Source organism: Hordeum vulgare, chromosome 3H, assembly GCF_904849725.1.
Source record: "Hordeum vulgare subsp. vulgare chromosome 3H, MorexV3_pseudomolecules_assembly, whole genome shotgun sequence".
NCBI lineage: Eukaryota > Viridiplantae > Streptophyta > Magnoliopsida > Poales > Poaceae > Hordeum > Hordeum vulgare.
The window spans coordinates 512,406,540-512,424,992 of NC_058520.1; positions in this window are offsets into that span (position 1 = coordinate 512,406,540).

Below are 18,453 nucleotides of genomic sequence, written 5' to 3' on the forward strand. Positions count from 1 at the left end.
ATAGCGAACTAGTTAGGGAATCCGACATGGCTAGGAACCCGCGCCATGATTCATGCAAACGAGTTTGATGTGATAGATGGGCCGCTGTAAAATCTCACCTGGCTGATGGTCGCCAGTTAACGTTTCCCTAAATTTAAGCCTTACCCTCCATAGTGTTTCTAGATTTGCCACTGACCAATATTCCACGTAGCACAATCACAAAAGAACCCACCAACTGTCATATATCCATGACGCTTTGATCATCTAGGTTGTAAAGAAGGAGCGAGAGAGCTGTGAAGGAGATGGAGATGGTGGTGGAGGGTCTAGGTTCCGCCCGAGCTAACCCCAAAGAGTGACGGGGACCTCGGTTTTGTAAAAATACAACATTAACAAGTCTTGTAAGCCCAAATTGATGGAGTGTGTTTACATAGTGCCCAGAGGTCAGCAGACTTGTGTACTATTAACACCTACACAAATTAGAGAATTTTAAGAGACCACTTAGACTATCCGTAGTGGAGAGTAACTTAGACTAGTAACATGCATAGTGACCAAAGAGGTGCAGCTTCCAAACTCAAGAACATACATCCCCAAAAGTTTTTGGGCCAAAACGAATGTATATCAACCACCTTACAAAGCTGAAAAACTGAAGATGACTTGTAATACTTTTGTATTATCTGAAGTTGCCAGTGCGTGTCCTCACTGGATCTTTTGGTTTCAGTGGATTTATGTAATGTGGCAGCATCAAATAGTGGTATTCATGTTGGGAGCTTTTGTAGCCAAACATTTCTTTTGTAATGAGTAGATCCTCGTACATCTTAAACTGGAATGTGAGGGGTATTAACTCTAGTGACAAGTGGCTTGCAATATCTAATAAAATAGAAGAACGAGGGAATTCAATAATTTTCTTGCAAGAAACCAAAAGAGAGAGTTTCGATGGGGAATACATTAAGAATTTTTGCCCAAGAAGAATAAATAAATTTGGTTACCTACCCTCAGTGGGAGCTACAGGAGGATTGTTGGTTGCTTTGAATGGTAACATGTTTCAAGGAGAATGTCTGTTCAAAAATGAATTCTCCATCTCCCTAAAGTTCACCTCAGTTCACTCTCCTGACAGCTAGATCTTAACAAATATCTATGGACCCTATGACAATGAAGGGAGAACAAGTTTCCTAAACTCGTTCAAAAACATTCAAATACGAGTACACTCTCATTGGACTATAACAAGAGATTTTAACTACATCAGATATCTATCAAACAAACAGAAGGGGACATGGGATATTAATAACATGCTCCAGTTTAATGAGGCTATCAACAAATTGGCTCTCGTTGAAATCCCACTGAAAGGAAGGAGCTTCACCTGGAGCAATATGCACCAAGCTCTCGTGCTAGAGAAAATAGACTGAGTATTCACTTCTGAAAGATGGTCCAACTCTTGGCCAAATACCATGGCAATCTCATTGTCAAAACTTGTCTCTCATCATGCTCCCTATGTAATCAAGATTTGAACAGATATTCCAAAATCAAAAATCTTCAGGGTTGAAAAGTACTAGCTTCAGCACCATAATTTCAATGACTTGCAAGAACCTAACTTAGCAAAACTGATCAGTGCCAAATTCAAACAACTCAGAAAAGGACTGAAAATCTGGAGCAGAAACTTGTCAAATATTTCAGCAACCATCCAAGCAACTAATGAAGCTATACTAATGTGGGATATATTTGAAGAATACAGATCCCTAAGTGACATGGAGAGTAATGGCAGAGAAATCTTAAAGCAACATCTTTTGGAATTGTTATCCTTTTAGAGCATTTATTAGAAGCACATGGCCACAATTAGCTGGGTAAAGTTTGGAGATGAAAATTCAAAGTTCTTTCAAGCAAAAGCAACAATTAAATACACGCATAATCATATCCAAATTCTTAAAGATGATCACGGATATGAGCACACTGATCATACCCCAAAATTAGCTATACTATGGAAAACTTTCAAAGAGAGATTAGGTTAATCAAGAAACACATTAGATCCACTACAGCTGATAGATCTCATTCAAAGAGTGGATGAATTAGAAGAGTTAGAGGTCCCTTTCACCAAGCAAGAAATAGATGAGGTGGTAAAAAACTTGCCTTCAGATAAATCCCAAGGACCAGATGGCTTAATGGTGACTTCTTCAAACATTGTTGGGATATAATCGCTGAAGATTATTACAAACTGATCAATGACTTCTATGAGGGACATATCTCTTAGAAAGCATCAATGCCTCCTTCATTACTCTCATTCCGAAGAAGGATAACTCAGTGACAAACAATGATTTCAGGCCAATATCACTGCTCAGTTGCACCATCAAGATCATTACCAAGTTGCTTGCAAACAAACTACAAAAGGTGATCTTCAAACTGATTCACAAAAACTAGTATGGTTTCATAAAAAATAGAACAATTCAAGACTGCTTAGGCCGGTCTTTTGAATACCTACATCAATGTCAACACTCCAAGAAACCAATAGGCATAGTAAAGCTAGATTTTGAAAAGGCATTTGATCTTATTGAGCACAAAGCAATCATATACATACTCAAGGCAAGAGGATTTGGGGATACATGGATTAACTGGATAAACATGATTTTCAAATCTGGCACCTCATCAATTCTACCCAATGGAGTACCAGGGAAAGTATTTCAGTGTAAGAGAGGTGTTAGACAGGGAGATCCTCTCTCTGCTTTGCTCTTTGTTCTGGCAGCTGATCTATTGAAATCTATTCTGAATGAAGCTATGCAACCAAATCGCATCCAACCCCCAATCAACAGTCATACATGCCCATATTTCCCAATAATTCAATATGCAGATGACACTATCCTACTACTCCCTACAGATTCAGCTCAACTTTCTCACATCAAAAGCCTGTTGTAGTTTTACTCAGATTTCAGTGGGCTAAAATCAACTTTGACAAGTCATTCTTAGTCCCAATAAATGTGACTGCTCATCAAACCAAGGCATTATTAAACATTCTAGGCTGCAAACAAGGACAGATGCCTTTCACATATCTGGGACTTCCAATGGGTGCTAACAAGCCAAAAATTGAAGATTTCAGTCCAATGATGCAAAAAAATGAAAGAAGACTCTCTGGATGCTCAACCATGTTCTCATATGATGGTATAATTCTTTTGATCAAGTCTGTATTTGGTGTTCTTCCAATTTTTTATATGAGCACTTTGGCACTACGAGTTGGGGTAATTGAACAAGTCAACAAATATCTAAGAAACTTGTTATTGAGGAAGTTTGGAATGGAAGATAGAGGAACTGCTTTGATTGCATGGTCAAAAGTATGTAAACCAAAGAAGCAAGGAGAACTGGGGCTTTTGGACATTGCTCTGCATAGCAAAGCCCTACTCATGAAAAATCTATATAAATTCTTGAACAAGTTAGGCATCCCCTGGGTCAATCTAACTTGGGAGAAATACTATAATTCCACTACTCACATGGAAAACCAAGTGGGATCTTTTTGGTTAAAAGCCCATGTCAAGATCATTCAAGAGTTCAAGACCTTATGCACATGCACTGTTGGCTCAGGAGAAACAATTCTTTTCTGGAAAGACAAATGGACAGATGAAAAATTGCTACAAAAATTCCCTGAACTACACTCTTTTTCTTAAGATGGCAAGCAATCAATTAAAAACTTTTTTATGATCCAGGACTGGATAACACACTTCCACCTCCCATTGTCTAATAAAGCATATGATCAATTCATCGAGCTAGACATGTAATCCCAGAATTGCAGCCAGACCAACTGGACAAATGGAGCTGCCTTGGTATGATAAACAAGTTTTCTTCCATGCATATTTACCACCAACTTTTAGAAAAGAAGGAGGAACACCCTATCTTGAAAATGATTTGGGATAGTTCTAGCAAACTAATTCACAATTTTTTTTGTCTGGTTGCACATTGTAGAATCAATACCAGATCACTGCTCCTAAGAAAAGGAATGCAACTTGATAATCCACATTGTCCTAATTGTAACCAAACGGCAGAAGAGACAACCATGCATCTTCTTTGGGACTGCAAATTTGCTCAAGACTGCTGGAACTCAATTCTCACAAACACACAAAGAGGAACTTCTGTTTATGAAGATACCACATTGGCCAGGCAACAACTTCCAAAGCAATATGCAACAGAAATCATCATCTTTTGGGTTGTTGGATTATCTGGATTCAAAGAAATAACAGAGTCTTTGGGGACAGATTCAAACAGTGCAAGCTTGGAGATATTTTCTTAGACAATATCTTAAGCTTCTAAGGTTCAAGATCAAAGAGAATCACTTGGACAGCTTCACAAATTGGATAGATCATAATCTGTAATGTAATGTTTTTCTTTCTTAGAACCGGAATTGGTTAATTTTGACCATCCAGCCTTGTATTTACATCAGTAATTTATATATAAAGAATGTCTAGAATATTTTGTTCTGCAGTAAGAGGTTTACAAAAAAAAATGTATCTCAACTGTGAGCTGAGTTACAGCTGGATATCACTTCGTGTGAGACGGAGAGAATGATGTCTTGGACTCATTGACCCTAGGTAGCGCACGAGGTCGATCGATACGGTATTTGCTTGGGTACGAAGGGACATGATATCGCTGCTTTAACTACTCCTTTGTGAAAAGTACGACGCAGATGGTTAACTCACTCATGGCCTCATTTCGTGCTTACCCGTAGCCAGTCGGCAGCTCTTCCACTTCTCTCCCAGTCGGCCAGTCCCAGCGCTGCACATATCGCTCCTGGAATGAGTATTCAAGCGTCCTTGCCAGAAATAAGCGCAGGTTTGCATCGTCATGCCATGCGGTAGAAATATACTCTCTCCGTTCCAAAATGTAAGTCTTTTAAGCGATTTTACTAGGTGTCTACATACGGAGCAAAATGATTGAATCTACACTCTAAATTATGTCAATATACACCCGTATGTAGTCTACTAGTGAAACTTCTAAAAAGACTTATATTTAGAAACGGAGGGAGTATACTGTAGTACACAAACCCGCACAGGCTCGGACCTGTAGCAGATTAACCTATCTGCTATACGTACGTGCATGGTCGAGGTGTATCCATGCATGCATGGCACATGCATCTTCTGCAGGACGTGGTGCCGAAATGTGCTCGGTGCCTTGTCAGGTCGACCAGCAGAGCCTACGTAGCCTGGCTAGTTAGATAGAAGAAAGATGGACCGTCGCGTGTACAGGCGGCCGGCGGTCGACGAGGTCATCCTACGTAGCCAGAAATCTCAGGATGTGACGTGTGTAGTGGAAGGAGATGATTTAAATCGACATGTAGAGGACAAAGGGAATATTTGTTGTTGATGTGGAGCTACAAAATATTCTCATGAGAGTTTATTTGACTCACCGCAAGATTCTTCCCCGTGAAATGAGGACTCTTGATTTTGTTGTTGAGGAGCTACAAAATACTTTCAGGTATTGTTGCTTCGTCGAGAGGCCACCTCCACTGGACCACAACAACTAAGCTACTGTACGTGTAGCTAGGAAAAAGAGAGGGCATTGAGCACATCATGGCATGTTGCCTCAAAAATGGAGATCTAGATCGATTTGCTTGCTTCGTACTATAACGAGCATTCCGGTTCACTCCTTCAGATGTAGATCCTACCTCACGCATCACGAGAAAAATAACTTTGCTCCCTCAACTATTACCAAAATGTAATTTAGTTTCATTTCTCAACTCCAACACTAAACATTTTGTCCCTCAAGTGTCAAACCAACAATATTTGATCGTTTCACGATGGACATCGGTTTTAATGGTTATGTGATGATATTTTTATATACATGCACCCCAGCTATAGCACATATATAAAGGTTGGACGTTTACATCAAAACAATGCAGAGCGTGAAGGTTATCCTCTTTTTTTGAGTAAATTACCAAAAACCATCATAATTGAATCGCTTACTGCGAAAAACCGATTTTGAGTAATTGTTTACGGAAAGCATCGATTTTGAGTAACTGTTTGCCGAAAACACTAAAAACAACATTTGATCACATTTTGACATAAAAACTAACAATGGGACCCATTTATCAAGGCCACGTGGCACGGGGTAATGGCCAGCCAAGACGGACGTTGGACCATCTGACTAAAGCGTTAGGTTACAATAGGGCCCATCTGTCACGAGTGGCGGACCTAGCGCTATGGGCCAGGGTTGGCCAACAGTGTAAAAGTGCATGTAATTTGAGTTTTTATTTTATTTTCTTAGAATTTTTGCTACGGTATAGATGTCATTTCCTAATCTCGGGGTGGGACGTGGCCTTGTCCACCCTTTACCTCCGCCACTGTCTGTCAGCATCTATAATTCCCCTCTCTCTCTCATGCATTTCATCAAGCATCACTAGTAGAAAACAGGGCTTCGGTCCATTCCTGAAATTCTATTAATCCCGATTCACTCACGAACTGGGACCCATGGGGGCATCGGTCCCGTTCGTGAGGCCAGGGCACCGGCCGGGCCTCGTGGGCCATTGGTCCCGGTTCGTCTGACCCCTTTGGTCCCGGTTCCAAACACGAACCAGGACCAATGGGCCTCTCTCCTAGCCCACAACCATTGGTCCCGGTTTGTGGGTAGAACCGGGACCAAGTGGTGTCGTTTAGTCCCGGTTCCAGCCACAAACCGGGACCAATGGTTGGCCTATATATACCCCTGCCCGCGAGCAGAGCAGTGCATTACTCTGTTTTTTTGGCCGGCCGTGGGAGAGCTTTGTGGTGCTCTAGCTCACCTCCTATGCACATGAGGTGTTCGATGAAATGCTCGAGCCACACTTAAGCTGTCTCCTCTCGAAGCTCCTTGTCCAAGCTCCATTTTCCTCAAGATTTGTCTAGGTTTGGCGATCCGTCCTGTCCCGTCCCCGTCCTCACCACCGCCGATCGCCCGCGCCCATCTCGGCGCCGGCACCACTGTGGTTAGCCTCTTCTTATCTTCTTTCTAAAAGAAAAAAGTTCTTCCTTGCATGATTTAGATAGATACTTGTGTAATTTTCTTACTTTTATTATTCTTTGTTATTATATAGTGCGATGGTTTTGGTATCTTCCTCCATCGGCCCTCGTCCTCTCTATGATTCGGATGTGGTATATTTTATCTTTTATAAGTATATGTTTTATTTAGTATTTATGGCAATTATGCCGACTAAAGTGACATAGATTTTTTAATCTAGGAGGTATGTGAACCGGAAATTCTAACCGACATAGAAATTCTTGTCGAGAAGTTAAATTTGGTTGAAAAAGAAAATAATTACTTGAAAGAAATATTACAAAGAGTTGAAGAGGAGAAGATGAAATTGGAGTTGAATGTTGCCAATGTCGTCGACGATCACAAGATCAAGATGGATGCAATGCGCTTGAATATTAGAAAGATTAGAAAATATGTCATTCATAGTGAGGCTTGGTATCATTATGCCATTGGATCAATTGGTACCTTAGTTGCATTTATGATCACATTTGTTGTTACATTTAAATTGTGTAGTTTCAATGTATGTTTTAATTAGATGCTCTAGAGAGCTATATGTTGTTCAATAATGAGAACTATGTATGAATGTTACGTATTTATTTTGATCACTACTATACTTTGGCTTTAATGTGATGATGAATTTCTATTAATTTGGTCACTTCTCTATTCATGATATGTTGTAATGGTTTTTAATACACTTTATTATATAACGCACGCAGATAAACTCACAATGGATGTACGGTGACCGTCGCACCTCCGAGTATATTAAGGGCCTGCATAATTTTCTCGAAGCGGCTGAGGCAAACAAGCAGAATGGTTTTATGCATTGTCCATGTACTGTGTATGGGAATACGAAGGCTTTATCCAACTCTAAAACCCTTCACTTCCACCTTCTTGAGAAGGGTTTTATGCCACACTATAATGTTTCGACCAAGCACGAAGAAAGAGGGGTTATAATGGAAGACAACGAAGAAGAAGAGGATGATGACAACTACCCACCCTCTGAATACGGTGATTCTGCAATGGGGGAAGCTGAAGATCAAGAGGAACCAGACAATATGCCCGATGATGATCTTTGTCGGGTCATTGTTGATGCACAGAGAGAATGCAAAAGTGAAAGGGAGAAGTTGAAGTTCGATCGCATGTTAGAGGATCACAAAAAAGGGTTGTACCCAAATTGCGAACATGACAATACAAAGCTCGGTACCACACTTGAATTGCTCCAATAGAACGCAGACAATGGTGTATCTGACAATGGATTTAGTTCGCTACTGAAAACAATGAAGAAGAAGCTTCCAAAGGATAACGAATTGCCCGGCAGTACGAACGAAGCAAAGAAGGTTCTATGCCCTCTAGGATTGGAGGTGCAGAAGATACATGCATGCCCTAATGACTGCATCCTCTATAGCGGTGCGTATGAGGATTTGAGATTTTTTCAAAACTATTGTATATTTTATAATAAATTCGAAAAGCATATGTGCATTTTTAAAAATGTCAGAACTAGCACCCTGTCGGCCTCTAGTGGGCCGACGGGGGACCTGTCGGCCTGTGGGAGGCCGAAGTGGGCCTGTCGGCCTCGGGGTGGCTGAAGAGCCATCTGTCGGCTTGGGGTTGGCCGAAGAGGGCCCGTCGGCCTCCAGGAGGCCGAAGAGCCCCTGGATAAGGTCTGACGAGCCATCTTCCTCCTCATTTATTGGTTCCTCCTCTCTCTCGTTTTCTTCCCTCATTTTGCCCCCCCCCCTCCGATCTCCTCCATCCTCCACTCATTTTCCTATTCAATCCGCTGAATCAATACATCCTACTCATCTCCACCGGCCTACGGTCTCATTTTGTGCCATGGTGGTGGGGTGGTGGAGGTGTGGATGGTGAGGAGGTGGTGTGGTGGAGAGAAAGAAGAAGGTGAAGAGGAGTGAATAAGGGGACACAAGTTGTGGTGGTGGTGGTGGTGGTGGTGTAGGTGGAGGTCGAGGTGTGGGTAAAGGTGGTGGTGGTCGTTCGTCGTTCGCCGTTTCTTCGCACGCTTCAAGGGTAAAATTCAACAATCATTCTCGTATGCTCCGATAGATTTGGATATATTTAGGTGACTCAATTAAGTATTTTAAATATTTTTAGATTGTCCGGTAGATTTGGATATATTTTAGGTCTGTCAATTAATTAGTTTAAATATATTTTAGGTTCTCCGGTAGATATATTTAAGTCTGCGAGTTAAGTTGTTTAAATATTTTTAGGTTTTCCTCATAGATATATTTAAGTCTGCTAGTTAACTTGTTTAAATATATTTAGGTTCTCTGGTAGATTTAGTTCTGCCAATTAATGTGCCATGGTTTCTTGGAGCGAGGGATCAAGCTCTTCTTGGGATGACGATAGTGTGACTAGCCACGTACATTAATTTCGGGTTTCCAGCATTTACGGGTAGGTTTAGGGTTCTTCATTTCGGGATTTCATAACAGTTCGGTGTCTTCTGTTTTTAGCTTCATAGGACTATCCCATGCTATGAATGGAGTGACATTGCTCATGAACTATCTTCTCACTGTATGCATCTAGAGCCTTGACTCAGGCAAGTTGCATTTCAATCTACTGACACTGGCTGGCGTTTTCTTGCGTGTGCAAAGGAGAAGGTATGTTGCATTGTAATTAGTTAATCTTAGTTAGTTTTCTGCTCCACTCAATTTCATGTATGTTAATCACTGAATTTTTTTGAATTTTAGGCAGAAGAAAAATGCTGCTATCTGGAGTGGATAGACCCTGAGTGGTCAGTTGCTATGCAGTTTTGCATAGGTCAATTGTGGAGCATGCATGACAAAGAAATCGAGGACTAAATCAGAGAAAATCTAAAGCCGCGTGAAGAAAAGAGGACGACGGAGGAAGAGCTTTGATTTTTCAAACATGATTTTGCAAAAATGATGGCTGACAAGGAGAAGGCTATTAATCAGCTTGGCACTGCTAGGTTGGCTATCAGTGATCTGAAAGAGGAGATTGAGAAGAAGAAGTTGGCAGACCATTATTCCACCAATCTACATCAGGTACTCAGGGCGAAGGCACAGAAGGAGAGGGACCAACTTGTGCTAGAGAGAGGCCAAATGAAGGAAGAGAAGAAAAAACTGGAGTGCATCATTTGTGATATGATGAAACAGAACCATGGCTGTAAGGACAAGGTCAAGAAGTTGAAGGAGATCTGTGATGAATTTTAAGTATGTAATGGTTGAATTTCTATTGAACTATCCACTAGTAGAACTATCGAGTAGTTGAACTATCCAGCACTAGAATTAGTATTGAATTATCCAGCAAAATTATCCGTAGTTGAACTATCCAGTACTAGAATTTGTATTGAATTATCCAGTAGAATTATCCAGTAGTATTGAACTATCCAGTAGTTGAACTATCCAGTACTAGAATTTGTATTGAATTATCCAGCAGAATTATCCACTAGTATCGAACTATCGAGTAGTTGAACTATCCAGTACTAGAATTTGTATTGAAATATCCAGCAGAATTATCCACTAGTATCAGTAATTATGTTTTTTACTAAGCTCATGCAGACATAGTGCAGACATATTACAAATTAAAACATAGTGCAGACATATTACAAATTAAAACATACTGCAGACATATTACACATTAAGACATAGTGCAGACATATTACACATTAGAACATAGTGCAGACATATTACAAATTAAAACATAGTGCAAACATGCATAGTCCGACATAGTACACATTAAAACATAGTACAGACATATTACAAATTAAAATGTAGGCCGACACATTATGTAGCTTCTGAGTTATTTATTCCTCGTCCACCCCTTTGGCCTCGACTGCCACATCCACCACGACTGCCACGACCATCTCTTGCTCCTACTCTCGCAGTCGTCGATGTGGAAGAACTCGTTGACGTGGAACCATCGTCTTTGTTCAGGTTGGGGCAATATTTCATCCTATGTCCATAAGCCGCACAGAGCAAACATTGTCTGGTTGCTCCACCAGCTTTAGATTGGTCCATATCGTTTCAGATGTACTTTACCTTACATTGGCCCCTACTAGTTCATTGAAGTCCAGGATCCGGGATGTATACTCTCTCACCATTGTTAACTTGTTGGAATAGCCGACGACTCTAAACCCTGTCATCTCACCTGTCCAGGCATTGAGTACTGCCTCTTTTGAATAGTACAGAGACATGAAGGAGCTACTGTCTAACTCAATCTGGCCACAGGCAGCCAACACATGTGAGCAAGGCAGGTGCAACAACTGCGGTTTGTTGCATGTACACTCACAAGTTGCATAAAATTTCGTTCCAATTTTAACCTCATGCGTCTTCACCTCATTTGCAGAACCAAAACCATCAGTAGCAAGTTGAACCTCATACCTCCTTTCCCGATTACCTATGAGCGTGACAGTGTGTTTTTTTGTTTTCTTTATCTTCTGATCCATGTACTCCATGACACTGCTACAATAAGGTGTGTTCTGATTAACTGCAATGTGCTTCTTTGCTAACTCGTGCCTTTCTTTGAAATATCTCAAAGTTCCCTGGAATACACCCTCCACAATAGTTGTCAGTGATAGTGCTCTATTCCCTGTGAGTACAAAGTTATACACCTCTGCAAGATTGGTTGTCATGTGGCCATACCTGGCTCCATGTGTGTCATGCAGCAAAGACCAATTCATTGGAGGCTCTTTCTCTATCCACTCAGAAAAACTCTTTATTGCCCTGCCCTTCTTTCTCTTAGTATTAGGAGGGTCAATTGCTGGCAAGTCGCAAAGACCTACTGGCTCCTCTAGCGCCGCGATGAGTGCTGTTAATTTAACCTGATCTTTTTCCGTTTTCTTCCTAGCAAGGACTTGCTTCTTAATAAACTCATCTAGTTTTGACCAAATTGCGCTGCTGGTTCTGCTTGCGTAACTTTTTGAACAAGTTCATCAACCGTTTGTTCATGAAATGTGAGAAACAAATTGCACCCAGATGGCGCATGCACCACCGGCTTTGCAAGTCCTTCCAAGGTGTTGGCTCGTCAGCTGTTGGATTACTTAGTGTCTTCACGGCCATTAATATACCAGGATGTCTGTCATGAATGACACACACGTTTGGTCGGTCCTTCACGATCGCAATTTTAACTTGCCGGAAGAACCATACCTAGCTCAGAAAGTTCTCACCCTCCACAAATGCCATGGCTAGTGGGATGATTTGGTTGTTCCCGTCCACATCAATAGCAGTAAGGATTTTCCCTTTGTACTGATCAGTCAGGAATGTACCATCCACAAACATCACATGAGGACAATGCCGGAAAGCTTCATGCACAAACCGAAAGAGAAGAATACTCATTTCAACACCTTGTAATCTGGTATAGTCTCCAACCTCGTGTGTTGTATGTTAACATAAGTGTTGGGATTCCTCTCCTTCAATGTGTCAAGGAGATGGACAACATTGTCATATGAGTCGAAGAACGTCTCAAACCTTTCCTCCATAGCCTTCTGCTTAGGCCTCCAAGCCTTCCCATATGGAATGTCATAATTCTATCTGACCTTCACTGCTTTCTGGATATGTTTTTCTTCCATATCTTTCTTCTCAACTATCTCAATATACATGAGTTGCTCTATGAGAGTTGAACTCAGGTTTAGATGACGAACCAACAGGTTTTTCCTCACACGGTTATGTGGGATCACATTGGTGACAACCCAGTGGATGTTATACTTAGGCACGTGCCCGTGCACCTTCGCAGGACAACCTGTTTCAATACAGCACACGGTATATTTTGTTGGAGTTGATATGTGTGTCCAGAAAACCCTCTGCGTAGACATAGCCCACTTTATGACCGCATACTTCAATTTTTTCTTTGTGTCAAACATAGCCCCGATCTGGACTTGGTTCAGATTATATTGCCATGAAGTCTCATGGCCATCGTTGACAGTAATGCCTCCAGCTATGTCCTGATCCCATGCAGAAGGAAGCGGTACATCCACTTCATCCTCGGAATTTTCAGAATCTAGATCCTCCGCAAACCCATCCTCGTTCTCTTCCTCCATCGCCCTCTGCATTTCATCGCCTTCCTCATCCCCATCAGCAACACTAGAGCCACCTAATAGTATCGAGTGAATACTCTTCCCAATGTGTGGCACATAATATGACTCTTTCTCGGCTTGGCTAGCATCCACATCCGGTGGCTGTGACCCGGATACTTGACTACCCTGTCCTGGTTCATACCCCACGTTGACTTGTACAAAATTCTCCTCCTTTGCCACTGGTTGCACTAGCAGATATGGGTGGATTCTTCGGTCTCTAGAACGACTTAAAATGGACAACCGATGCTAGCTCCTATCTATCGGGATCAACTCCCACTTGATATTTTTACAGGACTTGGTCCACAATGCTTGAATACTGACAGAATAGACTTCAGGATCCAACCCAAAACTAGTAGTTAACCAGTGCTTCAACTGCCTAATGTCAAGTCTGTCCGGGTGTGAAAGTGTGAGCATGCCTTTTTTAAACTCGCTAAGATCAACCCCCAACTCATTATACAGAACATTACCAGGGCCGTAATAAACAGTCAAATTTATAGATTCAGACATTTTCACCTGTCAGACATTGCGAGCTTGTCATTATTCGCAAGGAACAAATTTATACAAACATAAACCTACGTACACTAAATAAACCAACACTAAAAAGGACCTAAAGTAAAAAATTGGTATACCTTCCATGCATGTGTCCCCTTCTTCTTCCTCCACACCTTCTTCTTCCTGTGCACCATACCACCTCCTCACCTCACCATCCACAACTCCACCACCTCACCATGGCTCCTCCAAACGAATAAAAAAATACCGCATCACACAAAATGAGATAGTAGGCCGGTGGAGATGGGTAGGATGTATTGATTCAGCGGATTGAATAGGAAAATGGGTGGAGGATGGAGGAGATCGTAGGGGGGGCAAAATGAGGGAAGAAAAATGAGAGAGATAATAGGAACCAACAAATGAGGAGGAAAATGGCTCGGTCGGCCTTATCCAGGGGCTCTTCGGCCTCCTGGAGGTTGACGGGCCTCTTCAGCCAACCCCAGGCCGACAGGTGGCTCTTCGGCCACTCGTAGGCCGACAGGCCCACTTCGGTCTCCCACAGGCCGACAGGTCCCCCGTCAGCCCACCAGAGGCTGATGGGGTGCTAGTTTTGACATTTTTAAAAATGCACATATGATTTTTGAATTTATTATAAAATACATAGTAGTTTAAAAAAACAGGATTTGAACGCATGCCTGGTATGCGGTGCATTGCGGTATAAGATCAGAAGAGATGACCCTGGTGATGTTGAGGGCCAGCGCACTGGGAAGAGGGTCTCCTACCATGCTGATGTAGTATGCTCCTATAATACCACGGTTGAAATGTCTGTTCATAAACAAAAAGCATGCCGAGTTGATGCAATGGCACATAAAAGACCGTAAGAAAGACGGGAAGTTGAGAGCACCCGCTGACGGGTCGCAGTGGAGAAAGATCGAGAAAAAGTGGAGCGACTTTACAGGTGACCCAAGGAATGTATGGTTTTATTTTAAGTGCAGATGGCGTTAATACTTTTGGGGAGCAGAGCATCAAGCATAGCACATGGCATGTGACTCTATGTATGTATAATCTTCCTTCTTGGTGGTGCATGAAGCGGAAGTTCATTATGATGCCAGTGCTCATCCAAGGCCCTAAGCAACTAGGTAATGACATTGATATGTACCTAAGGCCATTAGTTGATGAACTTTTATAGCTAGGGAATGGAAGAGGTGTATGTGTGTCGGTTGAGAACGAACAGGAGGAATTTGACCTACATGCGTTGCTATTTGTAACCATCAATGATTTTCCTGCTCTCAGTAACCTTTCACGACAGACAAACAAGGGATACCACGCATGCACACACTGTTTAGATGACACCGACATTATATATTTGGACAAATGCAGGGAGAATGTGTACCTGGGGCATCGTCGATTTCTTCCGACCAACCATCAATGTCGAAAGAAAGGAAAGCATTTCAAAGGTGAGGCAGATCACCAGAAGAAGCCCACCCTCCGTACTGGTGATTACATACTTGATATGGTCAATGATTTACAAGTAATCTTTGGAAATGGTCCTGGCAGACTATCTGTTCCGACTGACGATGCGGGACACGCACCCATGTGGAAGAAGAAATCTATATTTTGGGACCTACCCTATTGGAATGACCTAGATGTCCGCTCCGCAATTGACATGATGCACGTGACAAAGAATATTTGTGTGAACCTGCTAGGCTTCTTGGGAGTGTATGGGAAGACAAAAGATTCACCGGAGGCACGGGAGGAACATCAACGTGTGCATGAAAAAGACGGCATGAATCCAAAGTAGTATGAAGGTCCTGCTAGCTACACTCTTACCAAAGAAGAGAAGGAATACTTCTTTGAATGCCTCCTCAGTATGAAGGTCCCGTCTGGCTTCTCGTCGAATATAAAGGGAATAATAAATATGGCAAAGAAAAAGTTCCAGAACCTAAAGTCTCATGACTGTCACGTTATTATGACGCAACTGCTTCCAGTTGCATTGAGGGGGCTTCTACCGAAAAAAGTTCGATTAGCCATTGTGAAGCTATGTGCATTCCTCAATGCAATCTCTGAGAAGCTGATCGATCCAGAAATCCTGCCAAGGTTAAGGAGTGATTTGGTGCAATGTATTGTTAGTTTCAAGCTGGTGTTCCCACCATCCTTCTTCAATATCATGATGCATGTCCTAGCTCATCTAGTCGACGAGATTGTCGTTTTGGGACTTGTATTTCTACACAATATGTTCCCCTTTGAGAGGTTCATGGGAGTCTTAAAGAAATATGTTCATAACCGCGCTAGGCCAGAAGGAAGCATCTCCATGGGCCATGAAACAGAGGATGTCAATGGGTTTTGTGTTGACTTCATTCCTGACCTTAAGAAGATTGGTCTCCCTCAATTGCGGTATGAGGGGATACTGACTGGAGAAGGCATGCTAGGAGCGGACTCAATAATATGTATGGACGGGCATTCTTGGTATCAAGCACACTACACAGTTCTACAGAACTCTACCTTGGTGATCCTGTATGTCGATGAACAAAAGAATATTCTGCGCTCCAAACACCCGGAGCAGTGTGACGAGCAGATTGCATATGAACACATCAAGCCTTTTGACAATTGGTTGCAAAAAATTCTCATGGGCAACAACACTATTTCTGATGAGCTGTACTCGTTGGCCAGGGAACCACCTTCGACTGTATTGACTTACAAAGGGTACGAGATAAATGGAAATACATTCTACACAATCGCCCAAGATCAATAGAGCACCAACCAAAACAGCGGTGTCCGCTTTGATGCAGCAACCAAGAGGGGAAATGACACATGTTATGGTTACATAGTGGACATATGGGAACTTGACTATGGACATGATTTCAAGGTCCCTTTGTTTCAATGTAAATGGGTCAATTTGTCAGGAGGCGGGGTACAGGTAGACCCATAGTACGGAATGACAACAGTGGATCTGAACGATCTTGGGTACACAAACGAACCATTCGTCCTAGCCAATGATGTGGCGCAGGTTTTCTATGTGAAAGACATGTCTACCAAACCTAGAAAAATTAAGATAAGGAAGCGAAAAGTCAAGCCTGACCCAAGCACCCTCCTAAACGATGAAGATTATCCACGGTTACGGTGCAAAAAAGCAAAGGACACAGGCGAAGAAAAAGTGAAGACCTTCTCTCCACAACTAGTATGATGATGCCTTTGATCTCGAATATGACTACAGTTACATGTGAAGAAATGAAATGCCTTTTGTAACAAATGAGTTTTTGTCCGAAACCTTGATACTTCGAAAGAGATTGTCCGTTTTGTACACGAAGTGCATCCATTTTTGCTGTAACCTTCTCAACTTTTTAGCACATGCTATGTGGGTGAAATGATGATACCATGCCAACTTTCAACCTTTTCAGAGTTGATTTGTAGTGCTTTTCAATTTCAGGGTCATTTAGCTCAAAAAAATCAGTAAATGCATGGAAAAATCCAAAGGAAGTCAGAAAGGGTTGAAAATTGATGATGTGGCTTTGAATGGTGCATTTTGAACAAAGCAAAAGTTTGGAGTTCAAATAAGTTCAAAAAATAGAATCCCTTTGTAACAGATGAGTTCTCGTCGAAACCCTGATACTACGAAAGAGATTGTACGTTTTGTACACGAAGTGCATCCAGTTTTTGCCGTAACCCTCTCAACTTTTTATCACATGCTATGTGGGTGAAATGATGATACCATGCCAACTTTCAACCTTTTCACAGTAGATTTGTAGTGCTTTTCAATTTGAGGATCATTTAGCTCAAAACAAATGAGTAAATGCATGAAAAATACCAAAGGAAGTCAGAAAGGGTTGAAAATTGATGATGTGGCTTTGAATGGTGCATTTTGAACACACCAAAAGTTTGGAGTTCAAATAAGTTCAAAAAATGAAATCCCTTTGTAACAGATGAGTTTTTGTCCGAAACCCTGATACTTCGAAAGAGTGTCTGTTTTGTACATGAAGTGCATCCAGTTTTTGACGTAACCCTCTCAACTTTTTATCACATGCTATGTGGGTGAAATGATATTACCATGCCAACTTTCAACCTTTTTAGAATTGATTTGTAGTGCTTTTCAATTTCAAGGTCATTAGGTCAAAACAAATAAGTAAATACATGAAAAATACCAAATGAAGTCAGAAAGGGTTGAAAGTTTATGATGTGGCTTTTAAAGGTGCATTTTGAACACACAAAAAATATGGAGTTCAAATAAGTTCAAAATAATGAAATCCCTTTGTAACAGATGAGTTTTCTTCCCAAACCGTGATACTTCGAAAGAGATTGTTCGTTTTGTACACGAAGTGCATCCATTTTTTGCTGTAACCCTCTCAACTTTTTAGCACATGCTATGTGGGTGAAATGATGATATCATGCCAACTTTCAACGTTTTCAGAGTTCATTTGTAATGCTTTTCAATTTCAGGATCATTTAGCTCAAAGAATGAACTAATAACAAAAAGAATGAACTAAAAAACTTTTATGAAACTCTAATAGAAAAAAGAATGAACTAAAAATAATCAATTAAAATATTTTGTTATGATCAACTAAAACAAAACTATAATATTCTTCAATAGCAAAAAGAATCAACTAAAAAGCTTTTATAAAACTGTGATAGAAAAAAGAAGCAACTAAAAAGCCTTTATAAACCTCTAGTATTTTTGAGAGGGAAATGATTACTATCTACTGGCGGATCGCTCCTACGCATCAACCGCCTCCATCGTTTACCACGTGTTCATTTTTTCTTTCTTATAAATATCTTCATCTTATCCAGAAACAGGGCCACGGCTCGCACGGACATCGATTATGAAAATGATACAAATTTCTGCAACAAGATCTTAGTTGCAGAATCATTCTGCAACAAGACCTTTGTTGTAAAATGTTTCTGCAAATTTTCTGACTTCTGTAAAGTTTCTGTAACAAGACTTTTGTTACAGAAATTTCTTTGAC